Source organism: Grammomys surdaster, unplaced genomic scaffold (assembly GCF_004785775.1).
Source record: "Grammomys surdaster isolate TR1022 unplaced genomic scaffold, NIH_TR_1.0 126298, whole genome shotgun sequence".
NCBI lineage: Eukaryota > Metazoa > Chordata > Mammalia > Rodentia > Muridae > Grammomys > Grammomys surdaster.
This window is the reverse complement of record NW_021621098.1, coordinates 4,271,533-4,284,938: the sequence shown is the minus strand read 5'-3', so window position 1 is coordinate 4,284,938 and position 13,406 is coordinate 4,271,533. Positions and strand designations below refer to the sequence as shown.

Below are 13,406 nucleotides of genomic sequence, written 5' to 3'. Positions count from 1 at the left end.
ATCTCCTTAATTTTGCACAGCTAAGAAAAAGAATAATATTGGTATGCCTGATAACCCAGGGCTCTTTCTTTAGTCCTTTGGTGGTCTTGGGGGTTATTAATAACACACATGTACACACATACACACATGCAAGCACAAGATGGAGTTAGGGGGAAGATAGGTGGGAGGCACCAGATTGGAACTAGAGGGAGGTAGTTGGGAAGGGGGAATGATAAACTATACATGTAAATGTATAAACATGTCAATAAACAAATAAAAACTTAATAAATATAACAGTGTCAAACCCTATACTTTAATTTTTCCTGTTGACATTAACTTCTAGAACTTTTGCTTAGAGATAATGAGTGAGAGATACTAAGTCAGTGGATTCTAGAGCCTTAAAATCTATGAGATATTTCAGGTGCCATATGGACTGGATCTTAATAAGAATGTAAGTGGCAGAGTCATATGTTTGTTATTTTTGTGAGGAAAGGGACAAAAAATGCATACAAATAATTTCTAAACAATGAGGTGACATTATACCCAACCCAGGAGCTTTCTGTTGTTTTAGGCAGCAGCCAGTCCTCCCTACTTCACCCACCTCTCCCCCTTTCTACACCAGCCCTCCCTACTTCACCCACCTCTCCCCCATTCTACACCAGTCCTCCCTACTTCACCCACCTCTCCCCCTTTCTACACCAGTCCTCCCTACTTCACCCACCTCTCCCCCTTTCTACACCCAGGTTGTTTCTTTCCTTTTTTACTATCTTCTTTATTTCTTATCATCTTTCTGCTTTTCTTCTTTGTTTCTCTTTCCTCTTTCTCTCACTTCTTTTTATCATTTCATGTTTTAGAGGATTTAGACTTACAGGATGAGAACAAACAAAAGACGAAAAGCAGAAGCCTAAAATAAAAATGAAGCAATGCAACAGGAGAAGTGTGTATAAATATGAAAAGCAAAGACTATAATGGATGTCTCACCACCTTCCCTTCTGTTAGCCATATGTATCTTTCTCTTCTCTCTATTTCTCTTTTCTCCTTTCTTCTTTTCAACTGACAGCTGAAAAAGTGCCCAGAACCAGCTGTTTCTCCCCTCTCCTTCAAGGTGTGGCTTAGAACTTAAAAATGGAAGCACAAGCCCTGCCTGGTCCTGTGGGCTGGGGCAGACACAGAGTTGGTCTGCTCCTGTCCTGTGGAGATACTGACTCCTGAGTCATCCTAGAGGAGCCACTGCACTCAGAGCAGCTGACATAGAGTTGATCTGCTCCTGTCCTGTGGAGATACTTACTCCTGAGACATCCTAGAGGAGCCACAGCACTCAGAGCAGCAGTCACCAAGGAGATCAGGATCATAAGACTACAGAGACATCTGGACTCTGAGGAGCTCTGCAACAAGCAAGATAACTGGAAATACAGACTCCAGTCTTACACAGTGAGGGCAGGCAACACTAGAGTTAACCAGATGGCGAAAGGCAAACGCAAGAACATAAGCAACAGAAACCAAAGTTTCTTGGCATCATCAGTACCCAGTTCTCCCAATACAGCAAGCCCTGAACACCCCATCACACCTGAAAAGCAGGATTCAGAATTAAAATCACTTCTCATGATGATGATAGAGGATTATAAGAAGGAATTAAGTAACTCCCTTAAAGAAATACAGGAGAGTACAAGTAAACAGATAGAAGCCCTTAAAGAGGAATCACAGAAATCCCTTAAGGAAATGCAAGAAAACACAAAGAAGGAATTAAACAAAAACATTCAAGATCTGAAAATGGAAATAGAAACAATAAAGAAAGCTCAAAGGGAGACAACCATGGAAATAGAAAACTTAAGAAAGAGATCAGGAGTCATAGATGCAAGCATCACCAACCGAATACAAGAGATAGGAGAATCTCAAATGCAGAAGATATGGTAGAAAATATTGACACAGTTGTCAAAGAAAATGCAAAATGCAAAAAACTCCTAACTCAAAACATCCAGGAAATACAGGACACAATGAGAAGACCAAACCTAAGGATAATAGGTATAGATGAGAATAAAGATTCCCAACTTAAAGGGACAGTAAATATCTTCAAAAAAATTATTGAGGAGAACTTCCCTAACCTAAAGAACAAGATGCCCATAAACATACAAGAAGCCTACAGAACACCAAATAGAATAGACCAGTCACATAATAATCTCCCGTCACATAATAATCAAAACATCAGATGCACAAAACAAAGAAAAAATACTAAAAGCAGTAAGGGAAAAAGGTCAAGTAACATACAAAGGCAGACCTATAAGAATTACACCAGACTTCTCACCAGAGACTATGAAAGCCAGAAAAGCCTGGACGGACATCATACAGACCCTAAGAGAACACAATTGCCAGCCCAGATTACTATACCCAGCAAAACTCTCAATCACTATAGATGATGAAACCAAGATATTCCATGACAAAACCAAATTTGCACAATATCTTCCCACAAACCCAGCACTTCAAAGAATAATTGATGGAAAACGCCAACACAAGGAGGGAAACTACAACCTAGAAAAAGCAAGGAAGTAATCTTCCAACAACCCCAAAAGAAGATAACTATACAAACATAACTTTACCTCTAATAACAAAAATAACAGGAAGCCACAATCATTTTTCCTTAATATCTCTTAACATCAATGGTCTCAATTCCCCAATAAAAAGACAAAGACTATCAGACTGGATACACAAACAAGACCCAGAATTTTGCTGCATACAAGAAACGCACCTCAGTGACAAAGACAGACACTACCTCAGAATAAAAGGGTGGAAAACAATTTTCCAAGCCAATGGTCCCAAGAAACAAGCTGGAGTAGCCATTCTAATATCAAATAAAATCGACTTTCATCCAAAATTAATCAAAAAAGATAAGGAAGGACACTTCATACTCATCAAAGAAAAAAATCTACCAAGGTGAACTCTCAATTATGCTCCAAATGCAAGGGCACCTACATACATAAAAGAAACTTTACTAAAGCTCAAAACACACATTACACCTCATACAATAATAGTGGGGGATTTCAACACCCCACTCTCAGCAATGGACAGATCATGGAAACAGAAACTAAACCAAGACACTTTGACATTAACAGAAGTTATGAACCAAATGGACTTAACAGACATCTATAGAACATTTCATCCTAAAACAAAAGAATATACCTTTTTCTCAGCACCTCATGGTACCTTCTCCAAAATAGACCATATAATTGGTCACAAAACAGGCCTCTACAGATACAAAAAGAATGAAATAATCCCTTGCATCTTATCAGATCACCACGGAATAAGACTGGTCTTTAATAATGACAAAACCAATGGAAAACCCACATGCACATGGAAACTGAACAAGTCTCTACTCAATGATGACTTGCTCAAGGAAGAAATAAAGAAAGAAATTAAAGACTTTTTAGAATTCAATGAAAATGAGGACACATCATACCAAAACTTGTGGGACTCCATGAAGGCAGTGCTAAGAGGAAAACTCATAGCTCTAAGTGCCTACAAAAAGAAACTGGAAAGAGCACACACTAACAAGTTGACTGCACAACTAAAAGCTCTAGAACAAAAAGAAGCAAATACACCCAGGAGGAGTAGAAGGCAGGAAATAATCAAACTCAGGGCTGAAATCAACCAAATAGAAACAGAAAGAACAATACAAAATATCAATAAAACCAGGAGCTGGTTCTTTGAGAAAATCAACAAGATAGATAAACCGTTAGCCAGATTAACCAGAGGGCACAGAGAGAGTATCCAAATTAATAAAATCAGAACTGAAAAGGGAGACATAACAACAGAAACTGAAGAAATTTAAAAAATCATCAGATCCTACTACAAAGGCCTATACTCAACAAAACTGGAAAACCTGGATGAAATGGACAATTTCCTAGACAGATACCAGTTCCCAAAGTTAAACCAGGAGCAGATAAACCATCTAAATAGTCCCATAACCCTTAGGGAAATAGCAGCAGTCATTAAAAGTCTCCCCACTAAAAAAAAAGCCGAGGACCAGATGGTTTTAGTGCTGAATTTTATCAGACCTTCAAGGAAGACCTAATACCAATTCTTTTCAAACTATTCCACAAAATAGAAACAGAAGGAACACTACCCAATTTTTTCTATGAAGCTACAATTACACTCATACCCAAACCCCACAAAGACATGACAAAGAAAGAGAACTTCAGACCAATCTCCCTTATGAACATCGATGCAAAAATACTCAATAAAATTCTAGCAAACCGAATCCAAGACCACATCAAAACAATCATCCATCATGATCAAGTAGGTTTTATCCCAGGAATGCAGGGATGGTTCAATATTCGGAAATCCATCAATGTAATCCACTATATAAACAAACTCAAAGAAAAAAAACCACATGATCATCTCACTAGATGCTGAGAAAGCATTTGACAAAATTCAACATCCCTTCATGATAAAAGTCTTGGAAAGATCAGGAATTCAAGGCCCCTACCTAAACATAGTAAAAGCAATTTACAGCAAACCAGTAGCCAACATCAAGCTAAATGGAGAGAAACTTGAAGCAATCCCACTAAGATCAGGGACTAGACAAGGCTGCCCACTCTCCCCCTACCTATTCAATATAGTACTGGAAGTCCTAGCCAGAGCAATTAGACAACAAAAAGAAGTCAAAGGGATACAAATAGGAAAGGAAGAAGTCAAAATATCACTATTTGCAGATGATATGATAGTATACTTAAGTGACCCCCCAAACTTCCACCAGAGAACTCCTAAACCTGATAAACAACTTCAGCAAAGTGGCTGGTTATAAAATCAACTCAAACAAATCAGTAGCCTTCCTCTACATGAAAGATAAACAGACTGAAAAAGAAATTAGGGAAATGACACCCTTCACAATAGTTGCAAATAATATGAAATACCTTGGTGTGAATCTAACCAAGCAAGTGAAAGACCTGTACGACAAGAACTTCAAGTCCCTGAAGAAAGAAATCGAAGAAGATCTCAGAAGATGGGAAGATCTCCCATGCTCATAGATTGGCAGGATTAATATAATAAAAATGGCCATCTTACCAAAAGCAATCTACAGATTCAATGTAATCCCCATTAAAATCCCAACTCAATTCTTCACAGAGTTAGAAAAGGAAATTCTCAAATTCATATGGAATAACAAAAAACCCAGGATAGCGAAAACTATTCTCAACAATAAAAGAACTTCGGGAGGAATCACCATCCCTGACCTCAAGCTGTACTACAGAGCAATAGTGATAAAAACTACCTGGTATTGGGAAGATCAATGGAATAGACTTGAAGACCCAGAAATGAACCCACACTCCTATGGTCACTTGATCTTTGACAAAGGAGCTAAAACTGTCCAGTGGAAAAAGGACAGCATTTTCAACAAATGGTGCTGGTTCAACTGGAAGACAACATGTAGAAGAATGAAAATTGATCCATTCTTATCTCCTTGTACAAAGCTCAAGTCTAAGTGGATAAAGGACCTCCACATAAAACCAGATACACTGAAACTAATAGAAGAGAAGGTGGGGAAGAGCCTCGAATACTTGGTCACAGGGGAAAAGTTCCTGAACAGAACACCCATGGCATATGCTCTAAGATCAAGAATTGACAAATGGGACTTCATAATATTGCAAAGTTTCTGTAAGGCAAAGGACACTGTCAATAGGACAAAACGACAACCAACAAATTGGGAAAAGATCTTTACCAATCCTACATCTGATAGAGGGCTAATATCCAATATATACAAAGAACTCAAGAAATTAGCCTCCAGACAACCAAATAACCCTATTAAAAAATGGGGTATAGAGCTTAACAAAGAATTTTCAACGAAAGAAACTCGAATAGCCGAGAAGCACCTAAAGAAATGTTCAGTGTCCTTAGTCATCAGGGAAATGCAAATCAAAACAACCTTGAGATTCCATCTCACACCAGTCAGAATGGCTAAGATTAAAAACTCAGGTGATAGTAGATGCTGGCGAGGGTGTGGAGAAAGAGGAACACTCCTCCATTGTTGGTGGGACTGCAAGATGGTGCAACCACTTTGGAAATCAGTCTGGCGGTTCCTCAGAAAATTGGACATAGCATTACCTGAGGATCCAGCTATACCACTCCTAGGCATATACCCAGAAGATGCTCGAATATATAACAAGGACATATGCTCAACTATGTTCATAGCAGCCTTATTTATAATTGCCAGGAGCTGGAAAGAACCCAGATGTCCTTCAACTGAGGAATGGATTAAAAAAATGTGGTATATTTACACAATGGAGTATTACTCAGCTATTAAAAACAATGAATTCGAGAGGTTCCTAAGTAAATGGATGGAACTAGAAATTATCATCCTGAGTGAAGTAAGCCAATCACAAAAGAACACACATGGTACTCACTCACTGATTATCGGATATTACCCCAGAACCTTGAAATGCCCAAGAAGCAACTCACAGGCCACATGAAGCTCATAAAAAAGGAAGACCAAGTGGGGGTGATTCAGTTCTTCTTAGAAGGAGCAACTAAATACTCAAGGGAGCAAATATGGAGACAAAGTGAGGAACAGAAACTGAAGGAGGGGCCATTTGAAGACCTTTCCACCTGAGTATCCATCCCATGTGCAGTCACCAAAGGTAGATGCTGATGTGGAAGTCAGGAAGTGCATGCTGATAAGGGCCTGATATGGATGTCTCCTCAGAGGCCTTCAAGAGTCTGACATATTCAGAGGCAGATGCTCACAACTAGCCATTGAACTGATCATGAGGTTCTCAATGGAGGAGTTACAGTGAGGACTGAAGGAGCTGAAAGGGTTTGTGGCACCATGAGGAGAGCAACAATACCAACCAACCACAGCTCCCAGGGTCCTAACCACCAGCCTGGGAGCACTTAGGGAGGGATCCAGGGCTTCAGCTGAATAAGTAAGAGTGGAGGGCCCTGCTGGGCACAGGTGGAAGAAGAGAACCTTGACTTCATGAAGGCTGGACGCCCCAGGGGGTGGGAATTTTGAGGGTGAGGAAGTGGGAGTGGGGGGGGGTAGGTGGGGGTTACATCCACGGAGAAGAAGGAGGGGGGGTAGGGGGATGGGGGGTTCCTGGGTGGGTGGGGGATGGGGTAAGGGGACAACATATGAAATGTAAATAAAATATCCAATAAAAAAATAAATAAAAAAAGAAAATAATATATAAATAAACCAAAATTTAAAGGCATACAAAAAAATAAAAATAAAAATAAAATGGAAGCACAAGAGTCAAATGCCTTCATCTAGTTCAGCACGGAAGTCAATCACAAGAAGTACTGTCCAATTTTCTTAATTTTTCACTAATATCACATTGGTAGGCAAACCAGCTTGTTATTTTACACACATAAAAATTATCTCATAAAGTCATTAATGTATAATATATTACTGCTATGCTTATACAATGGGCAAGAAAAATATAGTAGAGTATTTCACAGACTTTGGAAAGGCTTGAAATATTAGGCCTTGGCATCAAGAAGCTATTAGAAGTAAAACACAAGAAGAATAAACACAAAATTATTTACAGATTTGAACTCAATTTTGAGGCCCATTTTCATAATTCCCTGTTTATATTGCTTATTTACATAGATTTTGACATGCATGTGTGCCCTTTTCTTTTTCTTGTTTTCAAGCACAGAGACTGTTTAGTAATATTTTTGCTTTGCTTTGAATCCAATGTTTTCATACGTAGAGTCAAAGGGGAGTGGCATTCACGGTGCTCACGGCTGCTGAGCTCCTGGAAGAGGAAGAATAAGAGAAAAGGTCTAAGGAGCAGACACAGCGGAATGCACATGCAGTGCACCAACCTTCACGTAGTCAACTGCCCTTGGAGAAAAATCACAGGCATAGGCAATGATATTCAAGTCGTCTTCTAAAAGTGGAAATAAACAGTTCCCAACCCCACATCCAGCTTCTAACAAAGTCCATTTTTGACCTTCATACTGAGGAATGAGAACACAAGTTATAGCACATTACATTTGCATAATGAAGAAACACACCCAGCTAAAATGTTTAGTAGGCAAGCGATGTCTCTGACCTCATGAAGCAGAGACTAAACAACAGGGCTAGTAAAGAAAAGCTAACATCGCTGGCACCTCATTTATAATCACTCGACAATGGGCAGTTCAATATGAAAAATAAAACAGCCCCATACAGTGCAGACACTCTGGGCTAACCTCCTCCTCAAATCCCAACTTGTCTTTTGCCTCTGTAGTCTATCCTTGGGCAACTCACCTCTATAGCTGTATGCCTCAATTTTTTTCCCTGCAAATAGGAACAACACTAATGTACTTCATAGGGTTGCTATGATGCTTTAACTAAGAGAACAGATGTAAAATTCTTAGAAAACAGTTACAGCAAATGGTTCATTCACTGCTAAGTAGCTTCAATCTGTCACTAAAGTTTACTCTGAAAGTTAATATTTCTAACTTTCACGTCAGCTTTAACTAAGTAGAAAACATTAAGGGGATGAAGAGATGGCTCTGGTTAAGAGAACATGCTGCTTTTCCAGAGGACAATCCCCTGCATCCATATAACAACCTACAATTGTCTGTAATTCCAGTTCCAGTGGCTCTGACACCCTCTTCTGACTTCCAGATACCAGACATCCCCAGTCTAGTGAGAGATCCTGTTTCAAAAAACAAGATAGCTCCTGAGATGACACCCAAGGTTCCCAGCTGGGAGTACACTCTAGATGTAATAAAGGACCTCTCTTTTAGGCATCATAAATGAAGATGGCTCAGGGCAGGAGAGACCCCAGCCTACCTCCCTACATGATCTTAGCTCCTCAAACTCTCTGGTGGTCCAGTGCCTGTCCTTGAAAAAATTGGTACTGTTTCTTTTGTAAAAAAGGTCCTAGTTCTTCTGAGCCTCTTTTTGCAGTTTTTGCTGTTTAAAAGCAGACACCAAAGCTTGGTCTCTCTTCAGTTTCTCCTCTTCTTCAGTGCTAAGAATCCTTGTTTGCAGTCCTTTCCTTTGCAAAGAAGCCATGGCAGTTGCTGGAAACACATTCAATGCTGCTAAAGGTCCTCTGTTCTTCAACCATCTGAACAATCAGTGCTGAGACTGCAGACTGCAGGGGTTTCTCTGGTGTAGTTTCCCAAGGTGACTTTCCAGCTTTAACAGGATATGATGTTACTGTCAGTCAAGGCCAGGAGTCGAGAGTAGAATCTTCTAGCTGAGGTGTCAACCTCCTTAGACTAGACCAGAAATCGCCCAGAACTGAGTTCCAGCTGTTCAGACGAATTCGTGTGCCCTTTTCTTAATAGATGGAATTCCTTGGCTGGTCAAAGATCCTGCCAGGTTGCTGTTTAAAACAAAAAATAAAGGAAAACAAATCTCCCAATAATAACTTTAAATGTAAATGGCTTTGACTCACCAATAAAGAGACACAGATTGACACAGCTGAGTTGAAAAAGAAAAAGATATTTGTTGTCACCATAAAACCACACCTGACTGGAAAAGGTACCTACAACTGAAAATTAAAGGGTTAAAAGCAACAACAACAACAAAACCCAATATATCAAGTGAATAGAGACCAAAATAAGCTGATATAGATATTCTGATATCTCATTAAGTTGACTTAAAATCAAAATTAATTAGCAGCAATAAAGATGACTACATATTAATAATGAGAAAGTTTCTCCAAGAAAATGTAAATATACTTGCAAGCTGGGCAGTGGTGGCCCACGCCTTTAATCCCAGCACTTGGGAGGCAGAGGCATATGGATTTCTGAGTTCGAGGCCAGCCTGGTCTACAGAGTGAGTTCCAGGACAGCCAGGGCTCCACAGAGAAACGCTGTCTCGAAAAACCAAAATAAATAAATAAATAAATTAACAAACAAACAAACTTGCTTGAAATATTGGGTCTTCTAATCTCATAAACTATAATTGATATAAAAGGTCAAATAGGTCTTGAGACAGTAATATTAAAAGGTTTCAATAACCTACATTTATCTCTAAGTAGGTCATCAAATGAAAAAAAATCAACAAAGAAACCTCAGACATAAACTGCAGCATAAATCAAGTTGACTTATTAGGTATCTTCTCAGCAGAATATGGAACCTTCTTTCAATTGACCACATTCTAGTGCATGAATCAAGCATTACCAAATATAAAATAACTGAAAGACTTTCTTGTAACTCATCAGATCATAGTACAATAAGGCAGGATAAATAACAAAACACTACAGAAACAACACAAATAAGTGGAGGCTGATCAACATATTTTTGAAGGAACTATTTATTTTTCAATCAAGAAATCAGGAAGGAAATTAACAATTTCTAGAACCAAATTAAAATAAAACCACAAATTAACAGATACTTGGGGACAGCTAAAGCAGTTGTAAGAGCAAAGTTTATAGCTGTGAGTATTTACATTAAAATTTTAGAAATCTTCCAAATAAATAACTTAATGATGCACCTCAAATTCATTAAACAAAAAAGCAGTAGTTAGCAAGAAATAATAAACATCAAGGCAGAAATTAATTTGACTGGAGACTAAAAGAACCATGTATAGAACTGACCAAACAAATTTTTTTTCTTTCTCTTTTAAAGTCAAGATTGGCAACTCTAGCTAAAATAACGAAAAGAAAAGGAAAAAAACTTCAAATAAAATTAAAGATGAAATAGAACTTAGATTGCAAAAGATACAACATCATTAAAATGTACTCAGAAACCTAGTATTTAAAATTGGATAAATCCCTAGACACTTATGACACCAAAATTACATCACAAAGATAAAAACAATTTCAACATTGCCATAGAAATCAGAGCAGAACAAAGAAGTCTACAAGTAAAACCCAAGACCAGAAGGATTCATTGCTGAGATCAACCAAACCCTAAATGAGTTTTAATCAATGTTTTTTAAGGTGTTCTACAAACTACAAGGACAGGAAGACAACAAAACTCATTCCACAAAGCCAGTATCACTCTTGTAACAAAACTGGATAAGGAAACAAAATGAAAAAAATATATATCATTTACACTAATAAACATAAATGCATATATTTTCAATAAAATTTTATAAATCAAATTAAGAACTCTTTAAGAAGATCATAACTTATGACAAAGTTGGTTTTATTCTAGTCATCCAAAATTTAATATTTGTAACTTAGTAAGTGCAATTATTACATACATTGACTTAAGGAAAAAAATCACACGAATCCCTCAAATTTGACAAAGAACGCCACTTCATGATAAATGCCCTGTAGAAGCACAGAGTCAAATGTAACAAGTTCATATAATATATAATATATGATATATGATATATGATACATGATACATGATATATGATATATAATTAATATAATATATAATATATGATTAATATATAATATAATATAAAATAAAATATATAAAATACAATAAAGGACATTTAACAACAAACCCGGCTAACAGAATGCTAACTAGCAAAAACTTGAGAGTATTTTCTCTAGGGTCTGGAATGAGACAAGCATCCCAGCCCATTTTCTTTGCTGATATTCAATACTGTGCTTGAACTCTTAGCTAGAGCAGTATGGAAGGAAAAGACACAAATAGGAAAACAAGAAGTGAAATTATGTCTATTTACAGGCATGATTCTCTACTTAAAGTATAAAGATCCTGTCAAAAAACTCATAGAACCAATAACCACTTTCAGCAAATTATTCAGGATATTCAAGTAAACACACAGAAATCAGTCATACATGTAACAGGAATTGAACAAAGGTCCCACAACAAGTGTATAGCTACAGATTGCCTAATTTTAGCAAATTGTGAAAAATATACATTGGGGGGAAATGTCAGCTACTAACAAATGGTGTTGGGATATGTATATATATATATGAACAATGAGATACCTGTCTCTCACATTACACACACAAAAAAGTAAATTCCAAGTGGAACAAAGACCCTAATGTAAGACATGAAAATTTAAAAAATGCTGGAAAAGCTTCAAGATACAGGTACAGGCATGAGTTTTCTGCAAAATGAATATAGTGGCACAGGAAATGATTGATTGATTAACTAACATGGCATGTGCATGTATACATGCATGAACATGTGCATACTTACATACACATTGGAATTTTTTGAAAGAAAAAGTAAAATTATGGTATTTATAGGAAAATGGACACAACTGGAAATCATTATGCTAAGTCAAATATGCAAAACTTAGATACACATGGCATGTTTTCTCTCATATGTGTAATATGGAATTAAAATTATATTTTAATATTATATTATATATTGTCTATATTATAAAATTATATATTGTCTATATATTGTGCATTCATATGTGTATGTGTATGAGAAAAGGCCTTAAGTGAATGTAGGAACAGTGTAGCAATGGAATCCATGTGATAAGAAAGCAGAAATGGGGACTAACTAACTGAGGGGAAGGAAAATGGCCAGCTAGAATGGGGAAGGAGTGCAAGAGGAGGCTGTGTGTGTGGATAATCAGGAACTCGTGTATGAAGATGCCACAGGGATGTCCATGTCTGTGTGTGTCCATCTAACACATTAATAAAAAGAAAGTGTATTCTACTATGACTTCCGAGATTCAAGGGACTTTCAGAAAAGATGACTTTAAATTTGTGCTACCCTTCTATGTCAAATATTATTGCATTTTCTACATATAAAGCATTCATGAACTGAACTATACATCCATGCCAGTACAGGCACATGCTGTATCTAAGATACGAAGTCTCAGTTGGCTCAGGTGGGTGTGCTGCTTCGGTAAATCACTGCCCCAAGACTGTGAATGATGCATGGGCTGACATGATTGCCGGTTCACAGGCTCAGTACTGATAGGGTAGATGTTTGTAGTGTGGTAGAGCTTTCTTAGTGCCATGGCACATGGTGGAGGGGAAAATCAGCAAAGCGACCTAGAAACCCCAACAGACTGTCAGACTCTCAGAAAGCAAGAAGAGCATCAGTGATAAGTGGACAACTTTTTCAGTGGACTTGAAGTTTGTAAAGTGGATGTGATAAAATACTGCCCACCGTGTCTACCTTAAGAAAGTGAAAAGGGTGAGAAAGTGAAAGTAAAGAAAAAATGACAAAAGTCAGAATGGGAGAGAGAATGAGAAACCAAACCTGAGTAACGACAATCACTGAAAGTAAAACAGCATTTCAAACCGTGTATGTGTGTGTGTGTGTGTCTGTCTGTCTGTCTGTGTGTGTGTCTATGCCTGTGTGTCTGTGTATGTGTGTATCTGTGTTTCTGTATGTTTCTGTGTGTGCATCTGTGTGTCTGTGTGTGTGTATCTGTGTGTGTGTCTGTGTATGTCTCTATGTGTGTCTCTGTGTGTGTCTGTGTGTATCTTTCTGTGTGTCTCTGTGTGCATCTGTGTCTGTGTGTCTGTGTGTATGTGTATCTATGCATATGTGTGTATGAGAGAGAGAGAGAGAGAGAGAGAGAGAGAGAGAGAGAGAGAGAG

General features: G+C 37.8%; 1 pseudogene; it reads right to left on the bottom strand.

Moving 5' to 3' along the window:
* Nucleotides 1-7,752: 7,752 nt before the first annotated feature.
* Nucleotides 7,753-13,406, bottom strand: part of LOC114614075 — a 192,179-nt pseudogene continuing 186,525 nt past the window's right edge.